This window comes from Panthera tigris, chromosome E2 (genome assembly GCF_018350195.1).
Source record: "Panthera tigris isolate Pti1 chromosome E2, P.tigris_Pti1_mat1.1, whole genome shotgun sequence".
Classification (NCBI taxonomy): domain Eukaryota; kingdom Metazoa; phylum Chordata; class Mammalia; order Carnivora; family Felidae; genus Panthera; species Panthera tigris.
In genome coordinates, this window is record NC_056674.1 from 520,306 (window position 1) to 543,675 (window position 23,370).

At 46.9% G+C, this 23,370-nt stretch overlaps 2 long non-coding RNA genes across 2 annotated transcripts; both read left to right on the forward strand.

The window, feature by feature from the left end:
• Positions 1-4,429: 4,429 nt before the first annotated feature.
• Positions 4,430-6,974, forward strand: LOC122234220. Its single transcript, XR_006212011.1, has 4 exons — positions 4,430-4,466; positions 5,323-5,463; positions 5,579-5,718; positions 6,148-6,974. It is a non-coding gene; the product is annotated as an uncharacterized LOC122234220 (long non-coding RNA).
• Positions 6,975-9,062: 2,088 nt separating this feature from the next.
• On the forward strand, positions 9,063-21,450 carry LOC102965058. The gene is made up of 3 exons (XR_006212004.1): positions 9,063-10,077; positions 11,414-11,509; positions 20,237-21,450. It is a non-coding gene; the product is annotated as an uncharacterized LOC102965058 (long non-coding RNA).
• Positions 21,451-23,370: the final 1,920 nt, after the last annotated feature.

Below are 23,370 nucleotides of genomic sequence, written 5' to 3' on the forward strand. Positions count from 1 at the left end.
CAAGAGGGGCTACTTACCTGGGTGGTCAGAGCTGCACCTCTCTCTCATCTCCTGCTGGCTGCTGGTCCCTGGAGTGTTGAATTCAAGCAGATGCTTGCTGCATGCAGAAGCCACAGATGGAAAAATAAAATCCAAGTGCTGAGGGTTTATTATTTCCTTCTTGTAAATTATAAATTGTAAATTATTCTTGTAAATTATTGTAAATTATACAATGAGTTCCCTGACTCATTTTCTTGGTAGGTGAAATTGGCCTGATCTTTTGGCCTTATTTATGTGTTTATAACTCTGCAAGACACCTCAGGAAATTGCCCTGGAGAGAGCATTCACTTTGTTTCTAGAGTCAGGGTGAAAGACCCTGTCATCATTAGGCAACTTGAATGCTAGATCCACGGGGAGGCAGTCTGGTGTCAGACCAAGGCTTCCAAACAATTTGTAAGCAACAGAAACTTTTGTTCCAAATGACACTGAGGTGAATCTCAATTTAAAAGTAAGTCTGCTGGAAGCCGAACCATTGTGATCTCCAGGGGCTAGAAGAGGAGAGATGGGAAGCTGCTTCGTAGTTTGGCGATGTGACCCTGAGCAGACTTGCTGCTCCAGTGTTTTTGAATGTGGTCTTGGAAAGTTTGGTCCTTCCCTCCTGGAGAGCAGTGGTCTGCAGATCTCAAGGAAGGTAGACTCATTCTGCTATAGACCGAGGGACTTAGGTCAACAGGTAAGGGGTGCATAAGCTTGAAGCAAGTTAACCCTTAAGACCAGGTGGAGTGCCATTACGAGATGACCGTGTCCCAGGCTCTGTTAAATACAGTGACTGCCCCCTACCGCTGGCCCAGGACTGAGGGTGTCCATGGGATGTGGTGGAACTCGGGTGGGTGGGTCCCCCAGCTCTGTCCTGGCTCATGTACACCCGAGAAGCAGCCTGTGCCCGAGTCCCCGCTCCATGCTTCCTTGTCCTCACCCCTTGCCTCCCTGCCCAGGTCGGTTACTCACCCACCCCTGCCAGCCTTGGCAACAAGACCTGAGTTCCCGTCCTTGCTTCGGACCCTGGCCAGATGTCTCACGTGCTTCCTGGACCCAGCCGGTTGTCCACTTCGGGTGGCACTGGGTGAACATCTTGGCCCAAGATGAGGACCATGGGAAGCAGGTGGCTCTCTGGCCAGCTGGGGCTAAGCCAGGCCAGCACCTGTGCTGAGCCTCCTCCAACATCACTCTCAGTGGGCACTAGAGAAGACAGAAGCCATCCTCTGGTAGACAGAGTGCCAAACACCCACGGACATAATAGCCCTCCTGAGCAACCTAGGTCTCTGGTACCATGAAAGTCTTGCTAGGCCTAGCAATTGGGGCAGGTTGTGGTCAGCCACATGCACCCGCACCCCCAGGCCCTGGCCACCCCCAGAGAATGCCAGCCCCCGCCCCTCCGTCCATAGTTTACTGCAGCCTGCCGCCCAGGGTTGTTCTGGATAAGGTACCGTACAACCTGCCTTCCCAGGTCCTGGCCTGCTAGTCATCTCACACTCACACTACAGGCTCAGGAGCAGGTCAGGTGGGTCAGGTGGTCCCGGTCACCTTGGTGTCTCTCTGTCCCTGCAGGGCTTGCTGGAGCTGGTGGCCCGGGGAAGGTCCAGGGGTGGTCTGAGTCGGGCCCCACATACCCCACACCATGCCAGACCAGGCAACCCCAGGAGTATTGCGAACCTTACAGGGTTTTCTGGGCTGAGGGGCCCAGAGTTGGTCCGGGAGAGGTCTGAGTCAAGACCCAGACACCCCAATGCTGCAGGCCTATGTCAGGCCTGACATCTCCCAGACCCTGCAGGGATGCTGGGCCAAGTGGCTGGGGCAGATCCAGGTCAGGCCCCACAACCCAGCACATGCCTGCTCTGGATACCCATGGCATCTCCCAAACCCAGCTGGGCTTACTGGATCCGAGGGCCCAAGGCAGGTCTGGGTCAGGTCACAAACGCCCTGCATCTGCAGGCCCTAGCCAGGGCCAGTGTCTTCTTATCCTGGCAGGGCTTGCTGGAGCTCATGGCCTGGAGCAGGTCAGGGTCAGGCACCACAACCCAGCACCAGGCTGGTCATGGCCACCACCGGATCATGCAGGGCTGGGTGGACCCAGAGGCTGGGGACTGGCCCAGGTGAGGTCCCCCACACCAGCACTAGGCCGGGCCTTAGCACCCTGGTGTCTTCTGGGACCCGCAGGACTGGTTGGGCCCAGAAAATGGGGGTGGGTCCAGGTCGGCCCCACAACACAGCACCACACTGGCCCTGGCCCTCCAGTTTCTCCTGGACACGGCAGGGCTTGCTGGAGCTTAAAGCCCAGGGCAGCTCTGGGTCAGGCCCCACATACCCAGAACCATACTGGTTTTGGCCACTGTGGGCATCTTTCAGAACCTGCACGCTGGCTGGGCCTGGAGGATGGATACAGGTTTGGTTCAGGCCCCACAAGCCAGCGCCATGCTGGCCCTGGCCCTCCCGGGTTTTCTGGACCCTGCAGGGCTTGTTGGAACTTACGGACTGAGGTAAGTCCGGGTCAGGCCCCACACACCCAGCATCACGCTGGCCCGGGCCCTCAGACATCTCCTGGAGCCTTCAGGGCTGGCTGGGTGTGAAAGCGCAGGGCTGGTCTGGGTGAGGACCGAAATGTCCTGCACCTGCAGGCCCTAATCAGGCCTGGAGTCTCCCAGAACCTGCAGGTCTACCAGGCGCCTGAGGCCAGGGGTAGGTCTAGGTCAGGTCCCACAAGCCAGCACCATGCCGGTCCTGGCCCTCCAGCGTCTCCCAAACCTGCATGGCTTGCCTAAGTCCATGGCCCAGGGCAGGTCTGGGCCAGGCCCCACAACCAAGCACCATGCCAGCCCTGACCACCCCCAGTGTCCCCTGGACCCTGCAGGGCTTGCGGGAGCTTATGAACTGAGATAAGTCCAGGTCAGGCCCCACACACCACCCTGGGCTGTCTGGGTCTCGAGGCTCAGGGCTGGTCTATCTAAGGTCCCACACCCGTATATATAAGGCCCCACCAGCCAGGCCTGGTGTATCCCAGAATGTGCAGGGCTTTGGTGCCCCATGGCCCAGGACAGGTCCAGCTGAGGCTTTGCACACCGGTACCTCACACTGGCCCTGGCCATGCCCAGAGTCTCTGGGCACCTCCCAGACCCTGCAGGGCTTGCTGGGCCCAGTGGCCCAGGGCAGGTCGGGGCAGCTGCAGTTGCTTGGCCCATCCTGAGCACCCCTGCATCTTCTGCTTGCCCTGCAGGCCTCCTGCTTCCACAGCGCAGCAGCCAAGCCCTGGCGTCCCTGAGTTCTCCGTTCGCCTGCACCCCACCTGTACCCTGGAAGGCAAGTTCATGGAGCAGTCTGGGATGCCACCTTAGGGCATGTGTGGGCTTGCAGGAGCCAGGGCCAGTGGAGAACAGCAGGGTGGTGGGGTAGCGGGGTTCTGCTCAGGGAACAGGAGTCTGAGGGGCCGGGAGCACCCTTTCCGGGAAGCGAGTAGCGGGGACATTGCCCCTGCCTTGAAGGGCACAGGGATGGGATGCGGTACTTACAGCTTTGGAAGGTGACAGAGAATGTGTAGAAGACTCGGGGAGGGGCTGGTGGCAGGAGGCTGCTCGCTCTGCTCGAGCCTGGAAGGCAGGACAGAGACAGGGCTCTTCAGCCAGGATGGGCAAGAGCAGTCACACAGCCGGGGTAGAGGAGGCATGGGAGACCCGCTCAGAGGGATCAGGATCGCAAGCTGGCAGACACCAGGCTGTGTAGGCCCAGTGGGGTCTGGACTCTACTGGGGGTAGTGGGGAGGCCGAGGAAGGGAGTGCAGGGCCAGACAGAGTTCCTGATGCCACAGCTGCCCTATGACTTTTGTCGGTCCCTTCCTCATTTTTTTTTTAGGTTTGTTTATTTATTTTGAGAGAGAGAGAGAGAGAGAGAGAGAGAGAGAGAGAGAGAGAGCATGCGGGAGGGGCAGAGAGAGAAGGAGAGAGAGAATCCCAAGCTGGCTCTGCACTGTCAGCACAGAGACTGGTGAGGGATGCGAACTCACAACCATGAGATCATGACCAAGCCAAAATCAAGAGTCAGACACTAACCAACTGAGCCACGCAGGCGCCCCAGTCCTTTCCTCCCTTAAAAAAAATATCAAAAATCATATTTTACTACTGCCTTGCTATCTAGGCAAACATAAATCCAGGCTCCATTCATTATTACCTATTCATTATAACTTTATTGATTTTTTAATTAATTTGTTTATGTTTATTCATTTTTTGAGAGAGAGAGAGAGAGAGAGAGAGGCAGAGAGAGAGAGAGAGAGAGGGAGACACAGAATCTGAAACAGGCTCCAGGCTCTGAATTGTCAGCACAGACCCCAATGCGAGGATGCAGCCCACGAAACTGAGACCATGACCTGAGCTGAAGTCAGATGCTTAACCGACTGAGCCATCCACGCACCCCTCAATTTTTTCCTTCTGATTTTACAAGTGGGTAAAATTCAAATATTTTCATGGGTCTTGTGAATAAATTGGCCCTGCCTGGAGTGTCACCTGCTCATCACAGGGTCATTGGCTTGTGACATTTAGGACAGACCCCCAGGGACGGGTCCTGCCCTATCTATGACATCATTCTTCCTTCCTCTAGCTTCTGCGTCCTCTCAGGAAGGTGCATTTAAAGATCCCCAATGGGGCAGAGATTGTCTTTGATGCTAATGGAGACAGAGTTACAGGATTTGACATTTTGCAAGGGCAGAAAACTGTAAAAGGCCCGTTCTACTCTGTCCACGTAGATGTATGTGACCCACAAGCCTCCTCAGGGGGTGGAATGATGGTCCAGTTGATGGAGGAGGGGCTCCGGGTGAGTTGTACACAGATCACCTCAGTCCTGGCGAACTAAAGCCAGCGAGGAACTCAGAGGCCAGTGGTCCAAGTGGCTGTCTGATGTAGAATGTGGGGGGGGGGGGGCGGTCTAAATTGGGCCAGTTGTAACTCATCTATGTTTTTTGGCCATAACCAGACCCTTCTGTGAGGGGAGAAGAGGCATTTACTTATCATCCAAAATGAAAATATTGGAGCCACCAATGTCGAATTAGAGTTTGCATCAGGGATTTACCCTAGAGTAATTTTTAAAGATTTTAAAATGTTTATTTATTTTTGAGAGAGAGAAAAACATGCAAGCCAGGGAGGGGCAGAAAGAGGGGAACAGAGGATCCTAGACGGGGAGCCTGATGCTGGGCTTGAACTCCCGAGCCATGAGACCATGACCTGAGCTGAAGTCAGACACTCAACCAACTGAGCCACCCAGGCGCCCTTACCCTAGAGTATTTTTCTTGTCTGTACTCAGGGGCCTGCTTGGCGAAGAAGTGGGGAATTTACTGGGAAGATGGAGAAACACTCCACCTCACACTTTCCCATAGAGCATCTGGGAGGCGCGGCGGGACAGGTGTCCTTGTTTCGTTTGTTAACAGTCAGTTGCCAGCTTTGGGTAGGTATGTCCAGGTGTCCTCTGTGGCTCACAGAGACACCCTGGCCCCCCGGTGATGGCATTGGGTGTGTGACTCCTTCCACTGCAACCCCCTTCTTCCATTGATGGCCTTCAGGTTTTCCAACTGAGAGGTGCCCATCCTTGGACCACATTCAGAGGGTTCTCTTGAAGTCCTTTTCAACTGGCCTGACAGGAAAGAACACAGTGCTCCCCTTTGGGGGTTGGGGACCCAACACCCCAACACTTCCCTCAAAGGTATTCTCACCCCCAGCCTCCTTCCCCATGACTCTTGCCCTCAGGTGGGAGGTGGGCTCAGGGAGTCAGACCATCCCTTTGCAAGTCCCGAGCAGATCCACTGGCTGTCCAAGGGAAGGCTGTGGAGGGGGGAGATCAGTACCTGTGTCCTTCATGCCCCAGAGGCTGGAATGGCACCATTGCACACAGTGTTCCCAGGCTCGCCACCGTCAGACCCACCTGAAGGTTTATTTCATTTGCTGCGTCTGTGGGTGCCTCTCCAGTCTGACTTTGGTATAACTATAGTGTTTTCCTGCTGAAAGGAGCCTTGCCTTCTTGTGTGGGAAGGACACTGGAATGCTCCCCCGGGATGTTCCCACAGGAACCCAGCCCCCTGCCCCTGGACTGGTCACTGACAACACCTTCTGCTCATCCTTCCTCTGCTTGCAGCCTGAGTTCCAGGATCCAGCCAGATCCACCAGCAGGGAGATCATCACGATGTACCCTTTAAATACCTCACAAATTTATTTGTCAGTTATACATCAGCAAAGTTAGAAGAAAGAAGAAGAAATGAATGAATCAGTACATGGGATATGTGGAATGCTCATGGGATCCTCCCTCCCCGTAGCTGGCCTCCTTACCATCACATGGCAGGCGGGACTCTATGTCTCCCACAGACATGAAGAAATGTCTTCTGTGTCCCAAGGAGCAGCACCCAAGCCAGGCCAGAGTCCACTGCCTGCCCAGGATGGACACCTTCCTGGTCTTTGACGAGCCCCTGGGGTTGATGCTGACCTCAGTGATGCTCACGTTGGCCAGCCTGACCATGTTATTCCTAGTGATGTCCCTGAGGCGTCGGGACCTGCCCGTGATCAGGGCCAACGACAGGGCTCTCAGCTGCATGCTTCTCACCTCCCTAACTCTGCCCTCTGCCCCTTGCTCTTCCTCAGCCGTCCCACCCCTGCCACCTTCCTTCTCCACCAGACAACCTTTGCTGTCGTGTTCACCATGGCCATTTCTCCCTCGTGGCCAGACTGTGGTCCTGGCCTTCAGAGTCACCGGGCCTGGCAACAGGGCTTCGGGTATACTGTGCCTCCACCCGGGTTGTCCTCATCACCTGATGATGCGAGTATTTCTCTGTGGGGTCCGGCTGGGCAACTTCCTACCGTTCCCTGACAGGGACAGCCTCAGAGTCCAGCCACGTTGCCAGGGGGCACTGTGCTGACAGCTCAGAGCCTGGAGCCTGCTTCGGATCTGTGTCTCCCATTCCCTCTGCCCCTCCCCCCCTCTCCAAAATAAATAACCATTAAAAAAAACATGCTGGACGTATGGATAGTCATTGGCTATTCTCTTTGTAGGTATTGTTGAAAATCTTCACAAATGAAAAGGTTTGAGGGGCGCCTGGCTGGCTCGGTCAGAAAAGCATGTAATTCCTGATCTTGGGGTCATGTGTTCAAGTCCCACATTAGCTGTAGAGTTTACTTTAAACAAACAAACTTAAAAAAATAAAAATAAAGTTGGAAAAGGCCCATGATACAATAACAACAACAATATTAAAGGTGGTAACATGTTGGTGAGGAAGTTAAAATCCACATCCACTATTGGTGGATATGTGAAATGGTGCGGCTACTTTGGAAAACAGTCTTGCATTTCTCCAGAAAGTTAAATGTAGAATGACCATATGACCTGCTAAATTCCACTCTTAGATAGATAGACAAGGGAAGTGAAAATATATGTCCACGTGAAAACTTGTGCACAAATGTTAAGAGCAACGAAAAAGTGGAGACAACTCGAATTCCCTTCAGCTGATGAATGGATAAACAAAATGTGCCATATCTATGCAGTGGAATGGTATTTGGCCATAAAAGGAATGAACTACTGAAAGTACAACATGGATGAGCTTTGAAATGTCCAAAATAGGGAAATTCATAGAGACAGATAGTTAGTGGTTGCTAGGGCTGGGCTAAAAAGGCTTAAAAAGGGCAGCGTTTCTTTTTGGGGTGAAGATAAAGTCTAACATCAATTTTGATGGTTGCACAAATATGTGGATATACTGAAAACCACTGAATTCTACACTGCAAATGGTGAATTTTATCATTTGTGAATGAAAGCTCAATAAAGTTGTTACCCAAAAACAAAAAAAGAGAATACATTACAAAATGTGGCCCTTCATTATACCCTGATCTTTAAAAAAAATATCAAATTATTTTAAAAAGTGGGGGGGTGTCTGTGTGGCTCAGTTGCTTAAACGTCTGCCTTCAGCTCCAGTCATGAAGCCCGCTCTGGATTCTGTGTCTCCCCCTCTCTCTCTGCCCCTCTCCCACTCGTGCTCTCTTGCTCTCTCAAAAATAAACATTTTTTTTAAGTGGAGATAATTTTAAGTTGTAATGCTTAATATTCAGTAGACCTTTTTAGAAAGGTAAACCTTTTTTGAAAGTTTTTTTTAACGTTTATTTTTGAGAGAGTGAGGGAGACAGCGCCGGCGGGTGGGGGGGAGAGGCAGAGAGAGACAAGGAGACGGAGCATCAGAAGCAGGCGCTGCACTGACAGCAGAGAGGCTGATGTGAGGCTGGACTCACCAACCATGACATCATGACTTGAGCTGAAGTCAGAGGCTTAACTGAGCCACCCGGCTGCCCCCCAAATTATCTTTTTTCTAAAAAATTGATAATGGAATTACGGTTATGTTAGAAAATTGTCCTTGTTTTTGCAATTACATATCGTAGTTAAAATAGGATACCAAAACACTGGGATTCCTTTTCAAATGACGCAGAATGGCAATGTGGCTGGGGTTAGTGGGTGGGGACTACCCCTGGGTTGGTGGTCACTGAGGCCACATAATGGTTGTCTGCTTTTCCGTATGTCCGAAATTCTCCATAAAGTAGAGGTTTTGAAAATTCCTTAAAGAACCAGCAAGAATTGAATAGAGAACGTGGGTTTGTGAATCGGTCCTATGCGGAAAATTGGCTGCTATGTGAAAAGTATGTGGAAAACATCTTCCACCAAGCACTAGGCCGGGACTCAGAGCTCCTCGAGATGCCCACATTTGGAGTGCAAGAAATGCTCACCTCAACCTCACACGCACCCGAGGGAGGTGAGGGCAGCTTTACAAAGGAAGGTGACTCAGGGCTATGTCTGCACCTGCCTTCCTAAACCCAGGTTTCGCTCTCAGAATTTTGACAATTCCGGTTGTCGGTATAGGAGAGTTTCTCCACATCTTAGTTCTCCAGACGGAGAACAAAACGACCCACTCAAAGTTTTCTAATGTTGCGCTATTGTCAAGAAAACATAAACGTTGTGAAAATCTCGATTATGACACCAGAGGGATTTAGCGGAGACCACACATCACATTGGATGGAGGAATGAGAGATGCCTGCCTTCACCCGATGAACAGAAACATCGAGACATGGACATAACATTGGAACGCGTGTCTCTGTCTCACACAAAAAGCACATCGAAACACTGATTTTGACTTCGTGCCTACGTAGGTGTGTTCGTGAAGCCTGCACCTTCGACAGCTGGTGCTGAAATCGAGCTGCTGCGGTGCCTCCCGAACTCGCGCCGCCGCAGGGCCTTCTGGGAGGTGTAGTACGAGACCCTGGGTGTCCACCCCTGCCACCTGGTGGGCGAAGCTGGAGTACCTACAATTCCCTATAACTTAGAACTCTTCCCGAGGCTTCCCAGCCTCTCAGGAGCCGCCGACTGCGCGCTTCTGGAGATCAGGAGTCTGGACAACGGTAGCTTCTGGAAATTATAGTGAGAGAAACCCGTTTCACTGCAGCCGAGGCCTGGCCCGTGAGCCTGGACTACAAGTCCAGGGAGGGCCCGATCCGCAGCCCAGGCCCGGTCGTGCACGTCCATTGGGTGGATACCGCACCGCCGCGCCTTCTGGGAAACGTAGTCTGACTCTCTGGGCTCTCGGTTGTACTGACTGCTGGACAGAGCTGGGATCCGGCCGTAAGACTACAACTCCCAGAATACACTTGCGGCGGCGTTCCGACGCTCCGGAGTCCTCGGCCTCAGCGCGGGGCTTTCTTGTCCTGCTAGTTCCGCTTTGCGTCCTGCGCCGCCGTCGGGCGGTGAGGCTGCGGTGGGGTACCCGGCGTGCTCCGCTGTGTGTGGCCGTCCCGGGCGGTCTGGTCAGAGACCCAGTCCCGGTCTGGCTCCAGGTCTGCGGACGAGCCATCTCGGCGTGTCCGCCTGGACTCCTTCCCGCCACAGGGGGGGCGGTGCCGGCTCGTCCGCTTCGGGGCTGGGCTGGGGTGTCCGTCCCGAGAGCGGAGGGCGGTGCGAGGAGCGGGTGGGGCTGCAGGTGACTCCGTGAGGACCTCGGAGTCGGCCGAGGCGATGGCCGCAGGGATCCTGACAGCCCGACCCCCGGTGAGTGGCCGCTCGCCCTCCCTCCCCGGGCTGGGCCTGGACTCTGCGCCCAAGGGTTGCGTGGGAGTCTGTGCCCTCGCTTGTCAGCCTTGGGTCGTCGTCCCCGCTCTTCCTTCTCAGCCGTCTTGCGGGCGGAGGAACGTGGAAAACCTCAGTAATCCTGCAGTCCTCACGTGTATCTCTGAAATCCTGCAACCTTTGAAGACCTAAACAAAACCTCCCAGCAAGAAAATTCCAGACCCACGTTCCAGACAGCTTCAGCTACCACCCATTTAAGGAACAAACAGTTCCCGTCTTTCCATCATCTGGAATGATTTGTCTAAAAGAGGGAACATCTCTCAATTTGTTTTTAATGAAGCCAATGTAACTATGATTCTAAGACTTGTAAACTCTGAGCTCAGGCTCCTCATTTGAAAAAACAAAAAACAGACCCCAGGAACTGGGAAGTGCTTCCTGAGACTTGGGATTAAGAAAATTTCTATTAGTGCTTTCTTAAGTACAGCGCCCAGAGCGGAGAGAGAACCCTTGGCAAATGGTTAACATAATCAGCAGTATTAACGTTATCATTTTTATATACCTGGTGGTATAAAAAAGGGAGGGGACAAGAAGGGGAATCCTAAAGGGGTCTGTACATTTGGTCTTACAGAAGATCACTAGTCGATCAATAAATGTGTGGGATAAGTAGGGGGTAAACATCTCAGTGTTATGCTGGCTCGCCTCTGAAATGGCTGATGCAGACCCCTGATGCCCACAGGAAGGCTCGGGTGTATCATCCCTGAAAGCCAGAACCCTTTCAGGACATCTCCCTGTACACCTGGCCGCATCCTCACATTCCCATGTAGCCCCTCCCCGCTCTTCTGGGAACTTTGCAAGAATAAGGATCTTGACTCAGCAGACACGTGGGTGACACTTCAGGAGCAGATAATCTTGGATGATGTGGTGGTGGACTTCACCCAGGAGGAGTGGGGGCTGCTGGGCCCTGCACTGAGGACCCTGTCCCACAGTGTGATGCTGGGGACTTTAAGGCACCTGGTTGCCGTGGGTGAGGCTGTTCCCACGTCAACTTGTATTTGTTTGGGGTCTTGGCAGAGTGGGTTTGACATAGCTGGGAGTGTGGGGTCACTGGAGTGTTTCTCTACATCAGACCTCCCAGCTTGAGTCACCTGGCTGGCTCAGTTCATAAAACACGCGACTGCTGATCTCTGGGTCGTGAGTGCAAGCCTCACCTTAGGCATAGAACTTGCTTAAAATAATAAAATAAAATGTTCTTACAAGTAAAATTTATATTAAAAAAAAAACAAACAAAACCTCACAGCTTGATCACTCATTTGGACAGGACCTTGGACCCCAAAGCCAGATCCCGTTGCCCACCTAGAATTCAGAATAGAGCCACGGATGATGGACAGAGGGCTCTCCCAAGATTCCTGCCTAGGTGAGATGGTGAAAGGATCTTTGCAGTCAGTTTTTATTTATACGTTTCTTCATATCTTCCTTTTCTAGTGGTTTTCATTACCTGTGGCATTTCCATAACTCCATCTGGATTATTTTCCTGTTGTTTGAAGAGCCCCCTTCATCATTTCCTTCAGAGTGACAAAATTCTCTCACTTTGTGTTTGCCTGAAAATGCCTTTGTTTCATTTATTTCATTTTGGAAAGATACTTTAGGCAGAGAATTTTTAGCTTGTCAGGATTTCTTTCCCCCCTCAGCACTTTAAAGACACCATACGGTTGTCTGGTTGTCTTCCGAACTCCATGATTTCTGTTGAGAAGTCAACCTCCATCTTATTGTTACTTTGAAGACAATGGATATTTTTTATTTTTATTTTTTTGCTAATGATACCTTTAGAATGCACAAATCTTAAATATGCAATTGGAGAATTTTGACAAATGTGTGCTTATATGTAATTCTCACCCAAATGGAGCTTGAGGACATTTTCATTACCTCACAGAGTTCCTTTGTTACCTCTTTCCACTTAAGAAAGGCAAACGCTGTTGAGACTTTTTTTCTAACATAGGTTCTTTTTGTCTTTTCTACAACTTCATATAAAGAGAATCATACATTATTACTTTTGTGTAAGGCTTATCCTCAGATTTTTGAGATTCATACATGATATATGCATTATTATTTCATTCCTTTTTTACTATTTAGGATATTTTATTTTTTAAGTTTATTTATTTATTTTGAGAGAGAGGAAAGTAAGCAAGCAGGGGAGGGGCAGAGAGAGAGAGAGAGAGAATCCCAAGCAGGCTGTGTGCTCTGAGTGTGGAGCCTGATGTGGGGCTCAGACCCACAAACTATGAGATCATGGCCTGAGCCAAAATCAAGAGTTGGACATTTTTTTTTATTTTATTTTTTAACGTTTATTTTTGAGACAGAGAGAGACAGAGCATGAACAGGGGAGGGGCAGAGAGAGAGGGAGACACAATCTGAAACAGGCTCCAGGCTCTGAGCTGTCAGCACAGAGCCCGACGCGGGGCTCGAACTCACAGACCATGAGATCATGACCTGAGCTGAAGTCGGACGCTTAACCGACTGAGCCACCCAGGCGCCCCAAGAGTTGGACATTTAACTGACTGAGCCACTCAGGTGCCCCACAGGTATTTTGCTTTTTGAACGAATTGTAATTCTCTTGATATCCATTGATATCCATTCTCTTGATAATAAACATTTGGATTGTCTCTAGGGCTATTATGAATAATGCTGCTGTGAACATTCTTGTGTAGTGCTTATAGCAGACCTATGTTTTCATTTCTCTTGGGTTAATCTAGGAGTGGAATTGTTGGGTGATAGATTAGCAAGGTCTGATTTTATTATTTTTTTCTCTTATTGTTAGGTTTGTATTTGTTAACATCCTAAGAAAGCTTTATGCCAAGATTACAAAGATACTTTCCTGTTTTCTTCTGGTACTTTTATACTTTTTGCTTTTACATTAAGACCTATGATCCATCTTGGGATGCCTGGGTGGCTCAGTCGGTTAAGTGTCTGACTTCGGCTCAGGTCATGATCGCACGGTTTGTGGGTTCCAGCCCCGCGTTGGGCTCTGTGCTGACAGCTCGGAGCCTGGAGTCTGCTTCCAATTCTGTGTCTCCTTTTCTCTCTGCCCCTCCCCCACTTGTGCCCTGTTTCTCTCTATCAAAAATAAATAAATGTAAAAAAAAAAATATATATATATATGTATATATATATATATACATATATATATATATATATATATATAGAAGACCTATGATCCGGGGCGCCTGGGTGGTGCAGTCGGTTAAGCGTCCGACTTCAGCCAGGTCACTATCTCGCGGTCTGTGAGTTCGAGCCCCGCGTCAGGCTCTGGGCTGATGGCTCGGAGCCTGGAGCCTGTTTCCGATTCTGTGTCTCCCTCTCTCTCTGCCCCTCCCCCGTTCATGCTCCGTCTCTCTCTGTCCCAAAAATAAATAAAAAAACGTTGAAAAAAAAAAAAAAAAGAAGACCTATGATCCATCTTGAGTTAATTTTTATGTAAGTGTGAGGTAGTAGACAAGGCACTCATTATGGTTATGTAGTTCCAGCACCATTTAAAGAAAAAACTTTCCTTCGTGGTATTGTACTGTAGCCTTTGTTGAAAATCAACTGAATGTGTATGTATGGGTCTCTTTCTCTGCTCTCTTCTCTTCCGTTGATCCATTGTTCCTGCTCTGTGCCAGCATCGTACATCTTAATTATCGTACTTCACAGTGAATCTTGAAATGAGGTGGTGACCACCATCCTCTAACTTTATAGTTTGTAATTGTCTTGGCTATTCAGGTCTTTCGCACTTTCGTATAAATTTTATTTTAATTATTATTTTTTCTTTTTTCATATAAATTTTAGAATCAGTTTGTCAGTTGGAAATTGTCAAGCTTTTTCATTTCACATTTCTACTTGCCTTACATCTATAGATCATTTTGGAAGAATTTATGTCTAACATGTTGAGCCTTCTAATTCTGTGATCATGGTGTATTTATTTGGGTACTTCTCTCAGTAATATTTTGCACTTGTTAAGTATATGGGTCATGCACATCTTTTATTAAATTTATTCCTAGAAACTTAATATTTTTCATTCTGTTGTAAATATGTCTAATTTTATTTTCTAAATGTTGCTAGTATATATAAGTATAATTTATACTTTTTTAATGTTTATTTATTTTGAGAGAGAACGGGGGAGGGGCAGACAGGGAGAGAGAAAATCTCAGGCAGGCTCTGTGCTAACAGCACAGATGCAGGGCGTGATCTCACGGTGAGATCATGACCTGAGCGATATTAAGAGTCAGACGCCTAACCAACTGAGCTACCCAGGTGTCCTAATGTAATTTATTCTTTAATTGACATTCTATCCTGTGTGAAATTGCTAAAATCACTAAATTAATTTATCTGTCAGTTTCCTTGGATGTCTTATATAATCATGTCATCTTCAAGATTTATTTCTTCCTTTTCAGACTTTATGCTTTTTCTTTTCTATTAAGTTTATTTATTTTGAGAGAGAGTGATTGAGAGGGGGGGAGAGAGAGAATCCCAAGCAGGCTCTGTGTTGTCAGTTTAGAGCCTGATGTGAGACTCAAACTCCTGAACCATGAGATCATGACCTGAGCCAAAATCAAGAGGTGGATGCCTAACCAGCTGAGCCACCCTGGCGCCCCAATGCTTTCTTCCTTTCTAATGTTTGCATTTATAGTTACACATTTCCCTTTAAGCCTTATCTTAACTGCATTCTGCACATTTTCACATGTTTCATTTCCATTATTGTTCAGTTCATTGTTATTTTTGTTTTCCAAATGTTTTGATCTGAATGGTAATGAAAATACAACATAGGAAAGTGATTTCTTCTTTGATTTGTGAAGTACATCGTTTAATTTCCAAGTATGAGGGGATTTCTGTTATTGATGTCTAGATTATTTCCATTGTGGTTCAAGAACATATTCTGCATGAGTTCAGTCCTTTTAAATTTATTGAGAATGTTTTTATGATACAGCGTGTAGTCTGTTTTGGTGAATGCATATTCTGCTACTGTTGGGCATGGTGTCTGATAAAGTTGCACACACTTTGTTTCTATGGACTGTCGTGTCTGCTTGTTCTTTCAGCTGCTCAGAGGAGAGTGTTAAATCTCCAACTGTGACTGTGTTTGTTAATATATGTGTTAATGTTTCTTAATCATTTTTTTTCATGTGTTTTAAAGCTGTGTTACTGAGTTTAATGACATGTTAGATTATTGTGTGTTCCTGGTTCCTATTCTACATACCGTCTCATCACTGTGAAATGCCCTTCTTTTCCTCTGGTAATACTTCTTGTTTTGAAATCCACTAGTTGATTTTAATGTAGCCAAATAGCTTTCTTATACTGCAGTCAATATACAGCTTTATATGGCTTTTTCTGTACCTTTACTTTCAGGTTATCTGTTGAAATGTTAAAGTGGGTTTCTTGGAAACAGCATTTAATTTGGTCTTGTTTGTAACCCACTTCAGCAAGCTTATTCTTTTTTTTTTTTTTTAACGTTTATTTATTATTGAAAGACAGAGTCAGAGCGTGAGCAGGGGAGGGGCAGAGGGAGAGGGAGACACAGAATCTGAAACAGGCTCCAGGCTCTGAGCTGTCAGCACAGAGCCCGACGCAGGGCTCGAACTCACAAACTGTGAGATCATGACCTGAGCTGAAGTTGGACGTTCAACAGGCTGAGCCACCCAGGCGCCCCAGCAAGCTTATTCTTTAAGACTGTTCAGTAAATTTGTATTTAGTGTGTAATTACTGATATGCTTGGGTTTTATATTCTGCTTCATCTGGTCTTTGTTCCTTTGTTTTCCCATTCAGGCTTCTTTTGCCTTAATTTGGTATTATTTGCTATTCCATTTTGTCTCCTTGTTTTTTCCTTTTTAGCATTATGTCTTTTTAATCTTAATCGTAAGTCTTATTTGCCTTATGGTTAAAATACACATCTTAACGTATCATGTACTATCTGGAATTAATATTATGCCACTCAGTGTACAGTGTAACAACTCACATTAATATAATCACAACTTTCTCTGTTGTCATATATTTTGCTTCCACATATTATATAAACCTCACTGAGCATCGTTGTTATTCTTTTTTCTACAGTCAACAGCCTTTTAAAGGAATTTAAAGTAATTTTGTACAATATTTTTTCCCAGTTAATTCGTTTTTGGGTTGCTTTTAATTCCTTTCTACAGATTCAGGCTTCTACCTCTGATTATTTGTGTTCAGTTTAAAGAACACGCTGTACCCGGAGGGAGCTTTCACATAAAGTCTGTCATCATGTTAAAGTCTTGGCTCCTCCTGGACTGTCCTCTTCTGCCACTCTGGCCTGGATGAGCCTCCCACTTGTGTTTCAGTTCTCTCTGAAAGGCAGGTGCATTTCACCAACTGGTCTTTGGAGAGCAGACCTCTTTACAGGGAAAAATGAATGACATCGGAGAGCATTGATGGTTTGGTTCTTACATCTCCAGGTATGGCACTTAAAACCAGACCGTCTCTGCCTTTCACTCTTTTTGGTAAGCCACTAATAGGTGTACAATAAAAAGTTAGATTTTAAAAGTGGGAATTTAGTTTTCATGTATATCTTTCCCCCAGGGACTGCCATTTAGCATGGTTTTACTAGCTATATTTTTAACATTGAAGTATGTGATGACGTGCCGGGAAGTTTGATGTCAGATGTTAAACTCAAGATGTTCTCTACAGATTGTTGCTCTTGAACAGTGAACATCCAGGATGGTACCTTTGATCAGTCTAGATAAACTCTCTGCCGTTACCTCTTCAAATGTTTCCTCTGCTGTGATCTCTCCTGCAACTCCGGCTACACATTAGTCTGTCAGGCGTGTTCTGTTTTTATTTTATTTTATTTTATTTTATTTTATTTTATTTTATTTTATTTTATTTTATTATTTTATTTTATTTTATTTTATTTTATTTATTAAGTTTGAGAGCAAGTGAGAGAGAGCAGGGGAGATGGGCAGAAGGAGAGAGAATCTTTTTTTAAAATGTTTATTTTTGAGAGAGCACCCAAGTGGAGGAGGGGTAGAGAGAGAGAAGACACAGAAATCTGAAGCAGGCTCCAGGCTCTGAGCAGTCAGCACAGAGCCCAACATGGGGCTCAAACTCACGAACCATGAGATCATTACCTGGGCCAAAGTCAATCACTTAACTGACTGAGCCACCCACATGCTAAGAGAGAGAGAGAGTCAGTCAGTCTTAGGTAGGCTCCGTGGTCAGTGTGGAGCCCAAGGTAGGGCTTGATCCCGTGACCCTGGCGGCATGACCTGAGTCGAAATCAAGAGTCAGATGCTCATCCAGCTGAGCCACCCAGGCGCCCCAGGTGTTCTATTTTTAAATTCTTTTTTCTCCCTTTGTATCATCATAAAATTTCCAATAACCTGCCTTTCAATTGACAGATTCTTTCTTTTCCTGTGTCCAGTTTGTTAAGTCCATTAATGGTTTATTTCAGATGCTATATTTTTATTTAGTTCCAGAATAGAATTTTCATTTGGTTCTTTTTTCAGGTTTTCCATGAAATTCTGTGTTATGTTTATAATAGGTTGTTGTTGTTGTTTTCCCCAGTCAGTGTGAGGGAAACTTTACTGAGGCCCCAGGGCCATGGGGCTCGGGCAGGAAGCCACATTGCAGGCAAAGGAAGAGCAGGTGGAGGGGCTTTATTGACCTGGGGGTGCGGGTGGTGGTTGTGGTTGCACGTCTGGCGGGAGCACAATGCTCGCTGTGCTTGTATTTCTGGGAGAGCTGGTAGAGGGAGGGCTGGGTGATGCCATCTCCAGGCCAAGCGCCAAGTGCAGGACTCTTCCTGGATATTGTATCTGAGAGAGTGCAGCCATCCTCCAGCTGTTTGCCTCTGAGTACAGATGCTGCTGCTCGGGTGGGATGCCTTCATTGTCTTGGCTTCAACATTCTCGACGGTGTCACTGGGCTCGACCTCAAGGGTGATGGTCTTGATTTTCAGGGTCTCCACAGAGATTTGCATCTGTGCATCTGCTGCTCAGCCGCCGAGTTGAAGCGAAAACTAAAACCGTCATTTTTAAATCTTTTCCTACTACTTCTAATGTTTGGTATGTCTGCTTCTATTGACTTTTCTATGGACTTTTTTCTTTTCTTTTAAAACATTTTTTAATGTTTATTTATTTTTGAGACAGAGACAGAGCATGAGTAGGGGACGGGCAGAGAGAGAGAGGGAGACACAGAATCCAAAGCAGGTTCCAGGCTCTGAGCTGTCAACACAGGGCTTGAACTCACAAACCAGGAGATCATGACCTGAGCTGAAGTGGAATGCTTAACCAACTGAGCCACCCAAGTGCCCCTCTATTGACTTTTTTCTTGATTATGAGTCACATTTTCCTGATTCTTTACATGTATAGTCAATTTTTGTGTCCTAGGTGCTGCAGACAGCGCATTGGAGAGACTATGGATTGTTGCCTTCTAGCAAGAGTATCGGTTTTGTTCTGGTGGGCAGTTAAATTACTTCAAATCACGCTAATCCTGATGAGGCTTGGTTTAAGGATTTATCGACGGAGTGTAACTTTGGTTTTGCTTTAGTACTTGGATGTAGTCCTTATCCTTAGGGCCTGGTGTTCCCTTCTAAGATATAGCTTTCTCAGGTCTCCCCTGAACGCCTAGGGTGCTTACTGGGTCACAGCTGCAATGCCCACCAACACCGGGTAACTTCTGGAGCCTCTGCTCAGCCCCCAGCAGCTGTTGTATGGCAGGCGTTAGCCTTCTGTGCATTTGCAGTTGAGGTCCAGTCAAGGGCTCCAGGAGAAACCCTCTGCACATTTCTGGACCCCTCTTTGGTCTGTGTGATGTTGCAAAACCCTCCTCACATTCAATTCTATAGCCTTTTCCCCATCGTCAGAAACATAAGGCCCACCCACCTGATGGGAGTCAGGCTGCTGGGGAGCATGATTGAGTACCCTGTCTGACCACCTCACAGACATGTCACAGGCATCCCCAGTGCTCCAGGTGTGTCCCCTCTGCCTGGTGTGCTGACCACTCTTTTTGTTTATCTGCCTGCCTGTGGAGTCCTCTTGTCCTCTGTGTACATTTTGGGCACTGGTCACAGTGTGAACAGGACAGACAAGGTCCCCATCACTGTGGAGACCAAAGCCTCTAGCGTATGGTGTCTGGGGAGGGACAGACAAGAAAGAACAAAAAGAACAAGGTGATGTTGACTAGTGTGAAACAGTGGTGTGAGGCAAATAAAACAGGACAGTGAGCTGGAAGGTGAGGAGCCCATGTGGGCTGGGAGGTTGGGAAGGGTCTCTCAGAGGAAGTGACCTGGGAGTTGAGAGCCGAATGATGAGGAGGGAAGGGTTGCTGACACCTAAGACTTTGGAGACCAAAGGAAGGCCTTCAAGGAGAGAGGAACTGCGTGTTAATGATGGACATGGTCATGCCCAGGGAGAATGAAAGGAACCCAGAATGAGTAGGAACGAGGATAACTGAGGCAGTCTGACCCGCTTCTGGGTGCGTTGGACAGCTTGTGCAAAAGAGGTATTCTCTTGGTGTCGTGAAACTGCTTTGTTTGGAAGATTCATTTGGTATCGATTACAAGCAGAAGGGATGTTAAGTGGGGAGATGGATCAGAATTCCAAGAGGTCCAAGCATTAACGGAGGGTGGCTGTCCCAAACATCTTATCTTTATGAATGGCTGCCTGTTCCATGGCCTGTCCCCTAATGGCATCCCCTCTGCCTGTTGTGCTACTCACTCTTTTCATTGGTCAGTCTTCCTGGGGGTTCTTTTTGTTCTGTTTATACCTTTTATGGTTCCTCTTCTCAAAGTTTAGTTCGTGTTTTATTTTTATTTAAAAAAGTTTTTTTTAATGTTTATTTTTGAGAGAGAGAGAGGGAGAGAGACAGAATGAGAGTGAGGGAGAGGCAGAGAGAGGAGACACAGAATCTGTATCAGGCTCCAGGCTCTGAGCTGTCAGCACAAAGCCCGATTTGGGGCTTGAACCCACAAACTGCGAGATCATTACCTGAGCCGAAGTCAGATGCTTAACTGACTGAGCCACCCAGGTGCCCCATAGTTGGTATTTTAAAGCATCTACCCTTGCTGTGCACATCCTGTTGCTTTTATCTTGACATTCTCACTCTAGCAGTTTTCTTCCAAGCACTCAAATTGTTTTTAATTTCCTTCCAGAGTAGAAAAAGAGACCTAAAAGCCAAGAGTCACCACCAACAGAGGCCTTTTCTGGTAAAGAGTTACCAAGCAGCAGAGTGAACCTGACAAGATCCACAGTGGGTGATTGCTGGCCTTCTACCTGAGCAGACAGTCGGGAGTCTAGGGATGAGCCAGAGAAGCAGAAGATGCATGATGGCCGCTTGGGGTCAATGGAACGTGAACAAGGGCAAGTAGTGACCCAGGATGGGGACTGGGGAAATGCTGAACTTATGGAAAAATGCAGCTTCAATTCAGACTTTCTTTCTGCACAGAAATTTCTTGTCAAAGAATATTTCCATCAAATTGACTCAGTTCAAAGCTTCCAGCATAATTTTGTTTTAAAAAATTATCAGGAAATCTTGGTAGTGAAGAAAGCTTATAAAGGCAATACACGTGGAAAAGCCTTAGGAAATCTGTATAAATTGAGCATGGTAAATATACCAACCAGAGCATATACCTTTCTACACATGAGATTATTAATGTAGGAAATAAACCCTATGGCTTTAAAGAAAGTGGAGATTTTTTTACCCATAGCTCATGCTTCTCTCACTTCGTGAGAACTCATACTAAGGAGAAACCCTATGAATGTAATGCATGTGGGAAAGCCTTTAAGAAACTTTCATCTCTTTCTTACCATCTGAGAAATCACAATAGAGAGAAAGCCTATGAATGTAATGAATGTGGGAAGTCTTTCTGGAAGAGCCTTCACCTCATTTTGCACCAGAGAACTCACACTGGTGAGAAACCTCATGAATGTAATAAATGTGAGAAGTCTTTTAGCCATAATTCTTACCATAATGTACACCAGAGAATTTATACTGGAGAGAAACCCTATAAATGTGATGAATGTGGAAAATCCTTCAGTGGAAGGTCTAATCTTAATGTGCATAAGAGAACACATACTGGAGAAAAACCCTATAAATGTGATGAATGTGGAAAAGCCTTCAGTCACAGCTCTCACCTTAAAGTTCACAAGAGAATCTATACTGGTGAGAAACCATATAAATGTAATGAATGTGGGAAAAACTTTCAGTTTTCATGTATCCTTCACTCAGTGTAAGAGAACACACACTGGAAAGAAACCATATAAATGTCATCAGTGTGTGAGAGCTTTCAGTCAAGGTTCTAACTTTATTGGGCACCAAAGAACTCATGCCAGAGGAAAAACACTACGTATTTCATTTTAATATATAAAAATTGTACACATACATTTATTATTTTAAAAAAATTTTTTTAATGTTTATTTTTGAGAGAGAGACAGAGCATGAGAGGGGGATGGGCAGAGAGAGAGGGAGACACAGAATCCGACCATGCTCCAGGCTCTGAGCTGTCAGCACAGAGCCCGACATGGGGCTTGAACTCACAGACCACGAGATCATTACCTGAGCTGAAGTTGGATGCTTAACCAACCGAGCCACCCAGGTGCCCCCCCCAAAATTGTACACATACGTTTAAATTTTGTGTCATTCCCAGAGAAGGGCTGAACCTGGGTGGCATTTGATACCTTGGAAACTTTTCATTAGTGAGATCAAAGCTCTCTTCAATAATACTAATTAATATGATCACCCAGTGTGGGAAGGACTGTAGCTCAGAAGTCAAAAAGGTTGATGATATTTGACTGAATGACTGAATAGACTGTTCCAAAGAGTCAGAATGCTATTATTTGCTTCCTTGCTCCCCCAGAGCTACAAGATTGGGCTGCCTCTAATGTGTTTCAGGAAGTCATTATAAACTAATTATGGACACTGTGTCGAAACATAGAAAATTCCTATAATACAGTTCACCCTTGAATGACACAGTTGTGAACTGTGCAGGTCCACTTATAGATGGATTTTTTTCAATAAATACAGTACAGTATTGTAAATGTATTTCTTCCTTATGATTTTTTTCTCTAACTTACTTTATTGTAAGAATATAGTATATAATACATATGACATATAAAATAAGTGCTAATTGACAGACCGTTTATATTATTGATAGGGTTTCCAGTCAATAGTAGGCTATTAGTATAGTTTTGGGAGTCAAAGTTATATGTGGAATTTCAGCTGTACAGGGAGTCAGCACGACCATCTCCCACATTGTTCAAGGGTCAGCTGCAGTGAAATGTGCTGAATTCTTGTGACTGTGTTGCCCTATATGTGCATTTGGATAAGGGCTTAGAAGGAAACAGAAATGAACATAGCTGATTAATGCGTCTTGGGATATTGTGTGGCTTCCTTTTATGTTCAAAACTGCCACAATTTTACAATAAGTAAAAAGACAAAGAGGAGGGGCGCCTGGGTGGCTCAGTCGGTTAAATGTCCGACTTCGGCTCAGGTCATGATCTCGCGGTCCGTGAGTTCGAGCTCCACGTTGGGCTCTGTGCTGACAGCTCAGGGCCTGGAGCCTGTTTCAGATTCTGTGTCTCTCTCTCTCTCTCTGGCCCTCCCCCGTTCATGCTCTGTCTCTCTCTGTCTCAAAAATAAATAAACGTTAAAAAAAAAAAAAAGACAAAGAGGAGAAAGAAGATCAAATGTCAGTCTGAATCACAGAGAAATGGGTGTACGAAGGTAGCAAAACCAAGAGGAAATGTAAATAAATTTAGCAGTCAACACAAGAAGTTAGAAAAAGAAATTATTTTTTTTTTTTCTTTTTAAGTTTATTTATTTATCTTGAGAGAGAGTGCACAGGAGCAGTGGAGGGGCAGAGAGAGAGGAAGAGAGAGTCATCCAAAGCAGGGTCCGCTCAGCATGGAGCCCAACATGGGGCTTGATCCCATAACAGCCACATCATGACCTGAGCCAATACCAAGAGTTGGATGCCTAACTGACTGAGCTACCCAGGTGCCCCAAGAAATTATTTCTAATCAAAGTAGAAGGAAGAATCTAGTAAAGATAAAAGCAGAAAATACATGGTAAAAGGCAACTCTAAGAAAAACAAACTGGATAAATTCCAAACTGATATGATCAAGAAAAATGACACACAGGGACGCCTTGGGGGCTCAGTCGGTTGAGCGTCCGACTTCGACTCAGGTCATGATCTCGTGGTTCGTGGGTTCTAGTTCTGTGTCGGGCTCTGTGCTGACAGCTCGGAGCCTGGAGTCTGCTTTGGATTCTGTGTCTCCCTCTCTCTCT